The sequence below is a fragment of the Hyperolius riggenbachi genome, chromosome 8 (genome assembly GCF_040937935.1).
Source record: "Hyperolius riggenbachi isolate aHypRig1 chromosome 8, aHypRig1.pri, whole genome shotgun sequence".
Taxonomy (NCBI): Eukaryota; Metazoa; Chordata; class Amphibia; order Anura; family Hyperoliidae; genus Hyperolius; species Hyperolius riggenbachi.
In genome coordinates this window covers 2,147,688-2,161,979 of record NC_090653.1, presented here as the reverse complement: position 1 = coordinate 2,161,979, position 14,292 = coordinate 2,147,688, and positions in this window count along the sequence as shown.

Below are 14,292 nucleotides of genomic sequence, written 5' to 3'. Positions count from 1 at the left end.
TATGTAGTGTGTGTGTGTGTGTGTATGTAGGTAGTGTGTATGTAGGTAGTGTGTATGTAGGTAGTGTGTATGTATGTAGTGTGTGTGTAAGTAGGTAGTGTGTATGTAGGTAGTGTGTATGTAGGTAGTGTGTATGTATGTAGTGTGTGTGTAAGTAGGTAGTGTGTATGTATGTGTGTATGTAGGTTGTGTGTGTGTGTGTGTGTGTGTGACATGTGATGCGGACGCAGTGTGTGTTTGACATGTGATGCGGACGCAGTGTGTGTTTGACATGTGATGCGGACGCAGTGTGTGTGTGTGTGTACAGTGTGTGTGTGTGTGTATGTATGTAGTGTGTGTATGTATGTAGTGTGTGGTGTGTGTGTGTATGTATGTAGTGTGTGTATGTGTATGTATGTAGTGTGTGTGTGTATGTATGTAGTGTGTGTGTGTATGTATGTAGTGTGTGTGTACCATGTGATGCGGAGGCGGGGGATATATAGGGTGGAGATGAAAGGATTTCCGCTTCTCTTCGGGGCAGAGTAATGTGACAAGTCAGCATTCAGGGCTATTGTGACTCTGTGACTTCAGTACAAAGATGAAAGGAAGTTACAAAGCAGCCGCCATCCCTGTGACGTATCACATGACAGCGCCGGGTATCACTGCACAGAGGTGGCAATGACACATCAGTGCGGAAGGTTTGACCCTGGAGGCAGCGGAGAGCAGCCATTGTTGTCGGCACACATAGATCCACTGATGAGGTCACCGGACGCCAAGCTGAGGACAAACACTACAACCCCCAGCAGGGCCGTCTCTGGACATTCTACTGCCCTCATACACCATGCATGGTCAGCTTCCTGGCATCAATACATCATATTAAAGGACAACTGTAGCATAACTCCCCTGTCCCTCTTCCCTCCTCATGTGTCCCTCTTTCAGGACTGATGGACTGATCTGTGTAATATGTGTATACATAGCTCCCCTGTCCCTCTTCCCTCCTCATGTGTCCCTCTTTCAGGACTGATGGACTGATCTGTGTAATATGTGTATACATAGCTCCCTCTGTCCCTCTTTCCTCCTCATGTGTCTCTCTTTCAGGACTGATGGACTGATCTGTGTAATATGTGTATACATAGCTCCCTCTGTCCCTTTTTCCCCCTCATGTGTCCCTCTTTCAGGACTGATGGACTGATCTGTGTAATATGTGTATACATAGCTCCCTCTGTCCTTGTTTCCTCCTCATGTGTCTCTCTTTCAGGACTGATGTACAGATCTGTGTAATATGTGTATACATAGCTCCCCCTGTCCCTCTTTCCCCCTCATGTGTCCCTCTTTCAGGACTGATGGACTGATCTGTGTAATATGTGTATACATAGCTCCCTCTGTCCCTCTTTCCTCCTCATGTGTCTCTCTTTCAGGACTGATGGACTGATCTGTGTAATATGTGTATACATAGCTCCCCCTGTCCCTCTTTCCCCCTCATGTGTCCCTCTTTCAGGACTGATGGACTGATCTGTGTAATATGTGTATACATAGCTCCCTCTGTCCCTCTTTCCCCCTCATGTGTCCCTCTTTCAGGACTGATGGACTGATCTGTGTAATATGTGTATACATAGCTCCCTCTGTCCCTCTTTCCCCCTCATGTGTCCCTCTTTCAGGACTGATGGACTGATCTGTGTAATATGTGTATACATAGCTCCCCCTGTCCCTCTTTCCCCCTCATGTGTCCCTCTTTCAGGACTGATGGACTGATCTGTGTAATATGTGTATACATAGCTCCCCCTGTCCCTCTTTCCCCCTCATGTGTCCCTCTTTCAGGACTGATGGAGAGCTGTGTAATATGTGTATACATAGCTCCCTCTGTCCCCAGGGACTGATGGACGAACGCCCGAGTTCTCTACACATGCTGCAGGCTGTGTGTAATATGTGTATACATAGCTCCCTCTGTCCCTCTTTCCTCCTCATGTGTCCCTCTTTCAGGACTGATGGACTGATCTGTGTAATATGTGTATACATAGCTCCCCCTGTCCCTCTTTCCCCCTCATGTGTCCCTCTTTCAGGACTGATGGACTGATCTGTGTAATATGTGTATACATAGCTCCCTCTGTCCCTCTTTCCCCCTCATGTGTCCCTCTTTCAGGACTGATGGACAGAGCTGTGTAATATGTGTATACATAGCTCCCCCTGTCCCTCTTTCCCCCTCATGTGTCCCTCTTTCAGGACTGATGGACTGATCTGTGTAATATGTGTATACATAGCTCCCCCTGTCCCTCTTTCCCCCTCATGTGTCCCTCTTTCAGGACTGATGGACTGATCTGTGTAATATGTGTATACATAGCTCCCTCTGTCCCTCTTTCCTCCTCATGTGTCCCTCTTTCAGGACTGATGGACTGATCTGTGTAATATGTGTATACATAGCTCCCTCTGTCCCTCTTTCCTCCTCATGTGTCCCTCTTTCAGGACTGATGGACAGATCTGTGTAATATGTGTATACATAGCTCCCTCTGTCCCTCTTTCCTCCTCATGTGTCCCTCTTTCAGGACTGATGGACAGATCTGTGTAATATGTGTATACATAGCTCCCCCTGTCCCTCTTTCCCCCTCATGTGTCCCTCTTTCAGGACTGATGGACAGATCTGTGTAAATATATGTATTTTTCTACTAAAAAAATGTGATTGACTAAACTGTATTCCCATCCTTTACATTGATATGTTACTATTTGTAAAATGTTACTATGAAGGAAAATGAACCAGGATAGAAAGGACCAGTGTGGTTTGAATTATAAAACAACATACTTTTCTTATGAAATCTTTATAGGGTGCGAGACTTTGGGCGTGTCAGTGGCATGGTTAGGGGTGTGGCTTAATTGTCCCTCTTTCTCATCTCAAACAGTTGGGAGGAATGACTGCAGTGACAGGGATATGGTGGCTGCCATATGTATTTCCTGTTAAACAATACCAGTTACCTGGCAGCCCTGCTGATCTCTTTGGCTGCAGTACTGGCTGAATCACACCCTGAAACAAGCATGCAGCTAATCCAGTCCCACTTCAGTCAGAGCACCTGATCTGCATGCTTGTTCAGGGGCTGTGGTGAAACATATTAGAGGCAGAGGATCAGCAGGGCTGCCAGGCAATCTGCATTACTTATACCCTAGGCCACTTCCCCTTTGTCCTAAGACCAAATTGCACTCCTGCTAGGTGTCCTAACACACACGGCCTCTATATAATTGCTGTACATTGCCCCTCCTCCTTAAGATGCCTTTTAAACCACCAGCAGGCAAGAAAATACTCCATATAAATTGGTACTTTTTCCACCTACTTTTGGGTACTTTTTCAATTGTAAAAAGCTGAAACGTTAGTGTAAAGAGAAGATGAAAGTGATCTCCTGCAGCTCATTGCATACGGGCCGGAGTGTCACCCCAACACTGAGGGAGGGAAGTATTAAGCAGAGTAGTTAGAGCTAAACAGTTGTAAAATGCGGAAGGCGTGGCTTCCAGAGACAGAGGCGTGTTAGCTCAGCAGCCGCTGCAGTACACTGAAAGGGGCGTGGCTTCCGCAGAGACAGAGGCGTGTTAGCTCAGCAGCCGCTGCGCTACACTGAGGGGGCGTGGCTTCCACAGAGGCGTGTTAGCTCAGCAGCCGCTGCTGTACACGGAAAGGGGCGTGGCTTCCGCAGAGACAGAGGCGTGTTAGCTCAGCATCAGCTGCGCTACACTGAAAGGGGCGTGGCTTCCGCAGAGACCGAGGCGTGTTAGCTCAGCAGCCGCTGCGATACACTGAAAGGGGCGTGGCTTCCGCAGAGACCGAGGCGTGTTAGCTCAGCATCAGCTGCGCTACACTGAGGGGGCATGGTTTCCACAGAGACAGAGGCATGTTAGCTCAGCACCCACTGCAGTACACTGAAGGGGGAGTGGCTTCTGCAGAGACAGAGGCATGTTAGCTCAGCCTCCACTGTGGTGCACTGAGGGGGGGAGTGGCTTCCACAGAGACAGAGGCGTGTTAGCTCAGTCTCCGCTGCGGTGCACTGAAGGTGGCGTGGCTTCCGCAGAGACAGAGGCGTGTTAGCTCAGCCTCCACTGTGATGCACTGAGGGGGGAGTGGCCTCTGCAGAGACAAAGGCGTGTTAGCTCAGTCTCCGCTGCGATGCACTGAGGGGGCGTGGCTTCCATAGAGACAGAGGTATGTTAGCTCAGCCTCCACTGCAGTGCACTGAGGGGGAGTGGCTTCTGCAGAGACGTGTTAGCCCGGCCTCTGCTGTGATGCACTGAGGGGGCGTGGCTTCCATAGAGACAGAGGCGTGCTAGCTCAGCCTCCGCTACGGTGCACTGAGGGGGGAGTGGCCTCTGCAGAGACATAGGTGTGTTAGCTCAGCCTCCACTGCGGTGCACTGAGGGGGGAGTGGCCTCTGCAGAGACAGAGGTGTGTTAGCTCAGCCTCCACTGCGGTGCACTGAGGGGGGAGTGGCTTCCACAGAGACAGAGGCATGTTGGCTCGACAGACAGGTGCTACACCAACCACAAGGTGTCACTGCCTGTAGAATGGTGTGACGATCTCTATGGTATTGTGATTTCCCGTATTCGGTTTGCTGATCTTCACTGGATCACTGCAGGGTAGAGATGGCCGCCGTGATTAGAACTCATGGAGAAGCATGTGATCAGTTTGATCAGCTGATAGATTTGTAAGGCTCCGATTTGCTGGTCCTGATCATGTGTTACACCAGGAAGTCATCACAGCAAATCAGAACCTTACAAATCTATCAACTGATCACATGCTCCTCCATGAGCTCTCCTAATTAGGGCCATCCTTACTGTTGGGTGTTGGTCTGGGCTGTCTGGAGTTGTGCGATCTGTATCTCGAGATCTGGGCATCCGGCGACTGACCCCATAACCTGACGGAGCAGAGTGTTCGGTACACGCAGATAGGCACTGAGGATAACAAGTTATAACTTTGTGCGATCTGTATCTCGAGATCTGGGCATCCGGCGACTGACCCCATAACCTGACGGAGCAGAGTGTTCGGTACACGCAGATAGGCACTGAGGATAAGAAGTTATAACTTTGTGCGATCTGTGTCTCGGGATCTGGGCATCCGGCGACTGACCCCATAACCTGATGGAGCAGAGTGTTCGGTACACGCAGGTAGGCACTGAGGATAAGAAGTTATAACTTTGTGCGATCTGTGTCTCGGGATCTGGGCATCCGGCGACTGACCCCATAACCTGACGGAGCAGAGTGTTCGGTACACGCAGATAGGCACTGAGGATAAGAAGTTATAACTTTGTGCGATCTGTATCTCGAGATCTGGGCATCCGGCGACTGACCCCATAACCTGACGGAGCAGAGTGTTCGGTACACGCAGATAGGCACTGAGGATAACAAGTTATAACTTTGTGCGATCTGTATCTCGAGATCTGGGCATCCGGCGACTGACCCCATAACCTGACGGAGCAGAGTGTTCGGTACACGCAGATAGGCACTGAGGATAAGAAGTTATAACTTTGTGCGATCTGTGTCTCGGGATCTGGGCATCCGGCGACTGACCCCATAACCTGATGGAGCAGAGTGTTCGGTACACGCAGGTAGGCACTGAGGATAAGAAGTTATAACTTTGTGCGATCTGTGTCTCGGGATCTGGGCATCCGGCGACTGACCCCATAACCTGACGGAGCAGAGTGTTCGGTACACGCAGATAGGCACTGAGGATAAGAAGTTATAACTTTGTGCGATCTGTATCTCGAGATCTGGGCATCCGGCGACTGACCCTATAACCTGATGGAGCAGAGTGTTCGGTACACGCAGATAGGCACTGAAGATAACAAGTTATAACTTTGTACTGAAGGAAAACGTCAGACATAAATCATACACCACTATCAGGAAGTGCAGCTTACTGAGAACAGAAAGAATACCGAGTGACTACAGGAAATAACAACAACATAGAGATCTTCACATCATTCTACAGACAGTGACCTCTTGTGATTGATTTACTGTACTGCAGTTTAAAGTAATTCTATTGATACAAGAGAGGCACTGAGCTAATTCCTTTTCTGTGTGCCCAGAGTACTCCATCAGTAAAGCCACTAAGGGGATTATCAGATCTCCAGGTCTCTTCCACGGTAACTTGTCTGATGTCCCCCCAGCAGTACAAGCTAAAGTTTATGGGCTGCAGCCGCTAGAAAGAGGAGATCACCCAGAGAAGCTAAAAGAAGCAGCATCCCACTGATGTCATCATATCCCCGCCCTCTGGTCTACATCTCAGCCCTCCCGGAGGATCTACTGTGATGCAAAGCGGAGTATAAATACGGAATGCTGATACGTTTTCAGCTGCCTCATCCCCTGTATTCTATTCAGCACCGATCACACCCCCTGCTGCTAACATTGAAGATTAGAATTGTTGCCGTGTGACGTACCTGTGGCCTCTCTGGAGGGCTGCTTGTCTCTCCTGCACCTTTATGGCAAATGCCAGAAACTGATAAAAGATCCTCGCCTGCTTGGTAATAAAGCATTAGGGGAATTGAGCCCGGTACACACAATACAAGCTGAGGAACCAAAAGGGGGAAGAGACTGTAAGAAAATTAATGATCCAAATAAAAAGACTTCCCCAGCACCCCGGAAACTGTCCTATCAGCACAGGCCACACCGGTACTACAATACCCTCAACTCCAGGGTCGGACTGGGACACTAAGGGCCCACCAAGGAAGTCTCAGCCTGGGCCCCCCCCCCTCTTCTCCTCCTCTTCCCCCCCGATTCCTTCTCCTCCTCCTCCCCCCATTTTGGGCTCACATACACATCTACTCTAGAAATTTTGCATGATTTTATGGTAGGGAATAGATTGTGAGCACTTCTGAGGACTGTCTCCAATAGGGATATGTCCACATACGGCACGCGCAGCAAAAATAAATGGGTGTCACCACGCACTGAAACATGGGCGTGGTCATGATGAGTCATGGGCAGACTTTAAAAAAAAAAAAAACACAAAATAAGTAGCGGCGCTATTCACAGAGATTAGGTCTGACCAGATACATTTTAGATAAAATATTCAAGTAGTTACATGCCTCATGATAATTCATCAAGTAGTCAAATGGCAGCAGATTTCCCGACAAAATGCAATCAGGTTGGCGGCAGATTTCCCCATAAAATGCAATCAGGTTGGCGGCAGATACCCCCACACAATGCAATCAGGTTGGCGGCAGATACCCCCACAAAATGCAATCAGGTTGGCGGCAGATTTCCCCATAAAATGCAATCAGGTTGGCGGAAGATACCCCCACAACATGCAATCAGGTTGGCGGCAGATCCCCCCACAAAATGCAATCAGGTTGGCGGCAGATACCCCCACAAAATGCAATCAGGTTGGCGGCAGATTTCCCCATAAAATGCAATCAGGTTGGCGGCAGATACCCCCACAACATGCAATCAGGTTGGCGGCAGATACCCCCACAACATGCAATCAGGTTGGCGGCAGATCCCCCCACAAAATGCAATCAGGTTGGCGGCAGATCCCCCCACAAAATGCAATCAGGTTGGCGGCAGATCCCCCCACAAAATGCAAGTTCCCCCCAGCTTGGAAGGGGGGCAGCGGGCAAAAAGCGGCGGGGAGAGGGGGAAGCCTCCCCCCCCTCCCTCACCTAGAAATAGCAGTCAGCAGCGGCAGCGAGCGCAGGAATCACTTACCATGCTGCGAGAGTCAGATCCATAGCTCTGCGTGCCGCTAGCTGGTCTGGCCTCCTGCACTGCACTGTCCAATCACGCTCTCACAGGAAGTACTGCGAGAGCGTGATTGGACAGTCAGTGCAGAAGACCAGACCAGAGGCACACAGAGCTATCGACCTCTCTCAGAGACGGTAAACTATTCCCCGCTGCTGCTGCTGGCTGGCTGCAATTCTGGAGGTGGGGGAGAGCGGAAGGGGGGGCGCCCCTAGGTGAGGGAGGGGGGAGGCTTCCCCTTCTCCCCGCCGCTCTGTGCCCACTTTCCCCCCTTCCTGCACTTAGCCCCCATCCTTCTCAGCACTGGGGCCCCCCGGAGGCGGCACTTCGGGGGCTCAGTATGAGCCTGCTCAACTCCCATCCTGATCCAGCTCTGAAGAAGGAACTTAAAGTCTGGAAAGCTTGCAGAGAAATCTCGTACAGTCATTAAAGGTATCTGTCTAGGCGTTACTCTGGACTCTGAACTTTCCTTTACAGCCCACATCCAAGGTATTGCCAGATCCTGCAACTTCCACCTCCGCAACATCTCCAAGATCCGCTCCTACCTGTCCCCTGACACCACTAAACTCCTTATCCACGCCCTTGTCATCTCCCGCCTAGACTACTGCAATTCTCTTTTATCTGGCCTCCCCTCTAACCGTACTGACCCACTTAAATTGGTAATGAATGCGGCAGCCAGACTGATACATTCTTCTCACCGCAGCGCCTTTACAACTCCGCTCTGTAAAGCACTACACTGGCTCCCCATCAGCTTTAGGATCAATTTCAAAATCCTGTGCTTTGCCTACAAATCAGTGCACAAGACCTGCCCAACCTACATCTCTGATCTGGTCCACAAGCACATACCAGCCTGCCCCCTCCGATCCTCCAATGACCTGCGCCTAGTCGCACCACGCATAACTCAGTCACATGCACGATTGCAGGACTTCACCAGGGCTGCCCCTACTCTCTGGAACTCGCTCCCACCAGCCGTCAGACTCGCCCCCACCTTTAATTCCTTCAAACAAGCTCTCAAGACTCACCTCTTCACGCTCGCATACCCCCCTACACCAGCACCATAATATGCTCTGTTAGACCCCCTCTCAAAAGACGCACCTATTGTCTCCACCCCACCCTTTAGACTGTAAGCCTCTGGCAGGGCCCTCCTCCCTAACGTATCCAGCTTGATTATGCAATCTTACTCACAACCACCCCTCTTGTAGACTAGAACAGTCTCTATTTTGACCTATGACACTGTATTGTTATCAAATCATTTGCATGATCTTGTTTTGTTGTGAGTTTTCGTATGTTCTACCTGTATGTTAACCCATTTATCTATTGTGCAGCGCTGCGTAAGATGTTGGCGCTTTATAAATACAATAAATAATAATAATAATAATAATAATAATAATAAAGGTATCACCTAAAAAGAACTTGTGTTGTTCTGTCCTCTGATTCTAATGTGATGTGGCGAGCAATAGAAACTGAGCAGAATCCTTGTCTGGGATCTCAGAATTAGGAACCAGATAAATGCATAAGTGCACTGCCCCCACCTGCTGGGGAAATTACAGTACTGCAGCCATCTCTCACAGTACTACACTGCCCCCACCTGCTGGAGGAACTGCAGGACTGCAGCCATCTCACAGTACTACACTGCCCCCACCTGCTGAACAAACTACAGTACTGCAGCCATCTCTCACAGTACTACACTGCCCCCACCTGCTGCAGGAACTGCAATACTGCAGCCATCTCACAGTACTACACTGCCCCCTGCCTGCTGGAGAAACTGCAGTACTGCAGCCATCCCCACAGTATTACTGCACTGCCCCCACCTGCTGGAGAAACTGCACTACTGCAGCCATCTCTCACAGTACAACACTGCCCCCACCTGCTGGAGAAACTGCACTACTGCAGCCATCTCTCACAATACTACACTGTCCCCACCTGCTGGAAAAACTACAGTACTGCAGCCATCCCCCACAGAATTACTGCACTGCCCCACCTGCTGGAGAAACTGCAGTAGTTCAGCCATCCCCCACAGTACTACACTGCCCCCACCTGCTGGAGAAACTACAGAACTGCAGCCATCCACCACAGTATTACTACACTGCCCCCACCTGCTGGAGAACCTGCAGTAGTTCAGCCATCCCCCACAGTACTACACTGCCCCCACCTGCTGGAGAAACTGCAGTACTGCAGCCATCCCCACAGTATTACTGCACTCTCTTACAGTACTACAATGCCCCCAGCTGCTGGAGAAACTACTGTACTGCAGCCATCTCTCACTGTACCACACTGCCCCACCTGCTGGAGAAACTGCAGTACTGCAGCCATCTCACAGTACTACACTGCCCCCCACCTGCTGGAGAAACTGCAGTACTGCAGCCATCTCTCACAGTACCTCACTGCCCCCATCTGCTGGAGAAACTACAGTACTGCAGCCATCTCTCACAGTACCACACTGCCCCACCTGCTGGAGAAACTGCAGTACTGCAGCCATCTCTCACAGTACTACACTCACAGTACTACACTGCCCCCATCTGCTGGAGAAACTACAGTACTGCAGCCATCTCTCACAGTACTACACTGCCCCACCTGCTGGGGAAACTACAGTACTGCAGCCATCTCTCACAGTACTACACTGCCCCCACCTGCTGGAGAAACTGCACTACTGCAGCCATCCCCACAGTATTACTACACTGCCCCACCTGCTGGAGAACCCGCAGTACTGCAGCCATCCCCCACAGTATTACTGCACTGCCCCACCTGCTGGAGAAACTGCACTACTGCAGCCATCTCTCACAGTACCACACTGCCTCCACCTGCTGGAGAAACTGCACTACTGCAGCCATCCCCCACAGTATTACTGCACTGCCCCACCTGCTGGAGAAACTGGAGTACTGCAGCCATCCCCCACAGCAATACTGCACTGCCCCACCTGCTGGAGAATCTACAGTACTGCAGCCATCCCCCACAGTAATACTGAACTGCCCCCACCTGCTGGAGAAACTGCATTACTGCAGCCATCCCCCACAATATACAAGTGAAGCACGTTGGTGGAGGCGCCCAAAAGTATGTTGTAGCAACAGCTAGATAATTGTACTCATAAAATTAGATAAATTAAAAAAATAAAAAAAAAATTAAATTTATCTTATTTATCTAATTTTATGAGTACAATTATCTAGCTGTTGCTACAACATACTTTTGGGCGCCTCCACCAACGTGCTTCACTTGTATACTCCACACCTCCTGGAGGTGTCATCCCTATCCCTGGGCGACATTATCTACCGGGAAACAGGACTAAAGGAGGAGAGCGACCACTCAGATCCAGAGGGTCCGGGATACCGAGCGGAGACCGTTATCTTTCCGCAGGCATTTACGGTGGTTGCAGGACTGCAACCCACCTTTGTGAGTATATCTTATTCACAAATGTACACCTCTAATTTATACTAACAATACTGCACCATAAGGGCTCCCGGTCTCACCTTTCCTACAGATCAAGGCTAACCCTCTCCATTGTGAAGGGAGCACCCGAGACCCACACAGATACATCCCCCACAGTATTACTGCACTGCCCCCACCTGCTGGAGAACCTGCAGTACTGCAGCCATCTCTCACAGTACCACACTGCCCCCACCTGCTGGAGAAACTGCAGTACTGCAGCCATTTCTCACAGTACTACACTGCCCCACCTGCTGGAGAAACTACAGTACTGCAGCCATCTCTCACAGTACTACACTGCCCCCACCTGCTGGAGAAACTGCAGTACTACAGCCATCTCCCACAGTAATACTGCACTGCCCACACCTGCTGGAGAAACTACAGTACTGCAGCCATCTCTTACAGTACTGCACTGCCCCACCTGCTGGAGAAACTGCAGTACTGCAGCTATCTCTCACAGTACTACACTGCCCCCACATGCTGGAGAAACTGCAGTCATCTCTTACAGTACTGCACTGCCCCCACCTGCTGGAGAAACTGCACTACTGCAGCCATCTCTCACAGTACTGCACTGCCTCCACCTGCTGGAGAAACTGCACTACTGCAGCCACCCCCTACAGTATTACTGCACTGCCCCACCTGCTAGAGAAACTGCAGTAGTTCAGCCATCCCCCACAGTACTACCATGCCCCCACCTGCTGTAGAAACTACAGTACTGCAGCCACCCCCCACAGTACTACACTGCCCCACCTGCTGGAGAAACTACAGTACTGCAGCCATCCCCCACAGTAATACTGCACTGCCCCCACCTGCTGGAGAAACTGGAGTACTGCAGCCATCTCTCACAGTATTAATGCACTGCCCCACCTGCTGGAGAAACTGCACCACTGCAGCCATCTCTCACAGTACTAAACTGCTCCCACCTGCTGGAGAAACTACAGTACTGTAGCCATCCCCCACAGTATTACTGCACTGCCCCACCTGCTGGAGAAACTGCAGTACTGCAGCCATCTCTCAGTACACACTGCCTCCACCTGCTGGAGAAACTACAGCACTGCAGCCATTTCTCACAGTATTACTGCACTGCCCCACCTGCTGGAGAAACTACAGTACTGCAGCCATCTCTCACAGTACTACACTGCCCCCACCTGCTGGAGAAACTGCAGTACTGCAGCCATCCCCCAGAGAATTACTGCACTGCCCCACCTGCTGGGGAAACTGCAGTACTGCAGCCATTTCTCACAGTACTACACTGCCCCCACCTGCTGGAGAAATTACAGTACTGCAGCCATGTCTCACAGTAATACTGCACTGCTCCACCTGCTGGAGAAACTGCAGTACTACAGCCATGTCTCACATACTACACTGCCCCCACCTGCTGGAGAACCTGCAGTACTGCAGCCACCCCCCACAGTATTACTGCACTGTCCCACCTGCTGGAGAAACTACAGTACTGCAGCCATCTCTCAGGGTACTACACTGCCCCCACCTGCTGGAGAACCTGCAGTACTGCAGCCATCCCCCACAGTACTACACTGCCCCCCACCTGCTGGAGAAACTAGAGTACTGTAGTGATACCCAACAGTACTACACCGCCCTCACCTGCTGGAGAAACTGCAGTACTGCAGCCATCCCCACAGAATTACTGCACTGCCCCACCTGCTGGAGAAACTGCAGTACTGCAGCTATCTCTCACAGTACTACACTGCCCCCACCTGCTGGAGAAACTGCAGTCATCTCTTACAGTACTGCACTGCCCCCACCTGCTGGAGAAACTGCACTACTGCAGCCATCTCTCACAGTACTGCACTGCCCCCACCTGCTGGAGAAACTGCACTACTGCAGCCATCCCCCACAGTAATACTGCACTGCCTCCACCTGCTGGAGAAACTGCACTACTGCAGCCAACCCCTACAGTATTACTGCACTGCCCCACCTGCTGGAGAAACTGCAGTAGTTCAGCCATCCCCCACAGTACTACCATGCCCCCACCTGCTGGAGAAACTACAGTACTGCAGCCACCCCCCACAGTACTACACTGCCCCCACCTGCTGGAGAAACTGCAGTACTGCAACCATCTCTCACAGTACTACACTGCCCCACCTGCTGGAGAAACTGCAGTCATCTCTCACAGTACCACACTGCCCTACCTGCTGGAGAAACTGCACTACTGCAGCCATCTCTCACAGTACTGCACTGCCCCACCTGCTGGAGAAACTGCAGTACTGCAGCCATCTCTCACAGTACTGCACTGCCCCACCTGCTGGAGAAACTGCAGTACTGCAGCCATCTCTCACCGTACTGCACTGACCCATCTGCTGGAGAAACTGCAGTACTGCAGCCATCTCTCACCGTACTGCACTGACCCATCTGCTGGAGAAACTGCACTACTGCAGCCATCTCTCAGTACTACACTGCCCCCACCTGCTGGAGAAACTTCAGTACTGCAGCCAGTACTGAAGCACAGTACCTTTACGTCGCACTATGGGCGCGTTACGTGTTGAGAATCGGCGGCTGGTGCGCCGCGTCACTGGCGTCATGCGTGTTATTGCGCATGCGCCCGAGTAGCGGCCGGCCATGTTTGTTAAGGGAAGGAGCGTCCTGTCTGTTATTACAACAATGGGCCCGTGGGACAGGGCGCTCCTTCCCTTAACAAACATGTCCGGCCGCCACTCGGGCGCATGTGCAATAACACGCATGACGCCAGTGACGCGGCGCACCAGCCGCCGATTCCCGACACGTAACATGCCCTTAGTGCGATGTAAAGGTTGCACTACACATGCCCTCAGTGACATCATAGATGCGACGTAAAGCTCGCACCCTACAGCACGGCGCAGCACGGATGATGCAACGTTAAGGTCGCATCATCTGGCGGGAAGTACATAGGCCCTCCCAGCCAACTGATTGGCTGAGGGGTGGGGTTTAGGGCTATATAACCAGCAATTTTTCAACACCACGGCACAGAGGCGCTAGATGTTACCCGGAATCTCTGACGGTAAGAATTTGAATTACTCATGCACACTTTTACTTGTGATATATGAAGTAACCCACTGCAGTAATATTCACGTTACCTTGTTATAAAATATTTGTCCCCATCCGCTTGTTGGCACACACCTCCTCCCTCACACTATATATATATATATATATATATATATATATATATATATATATATATATATATATATATATATA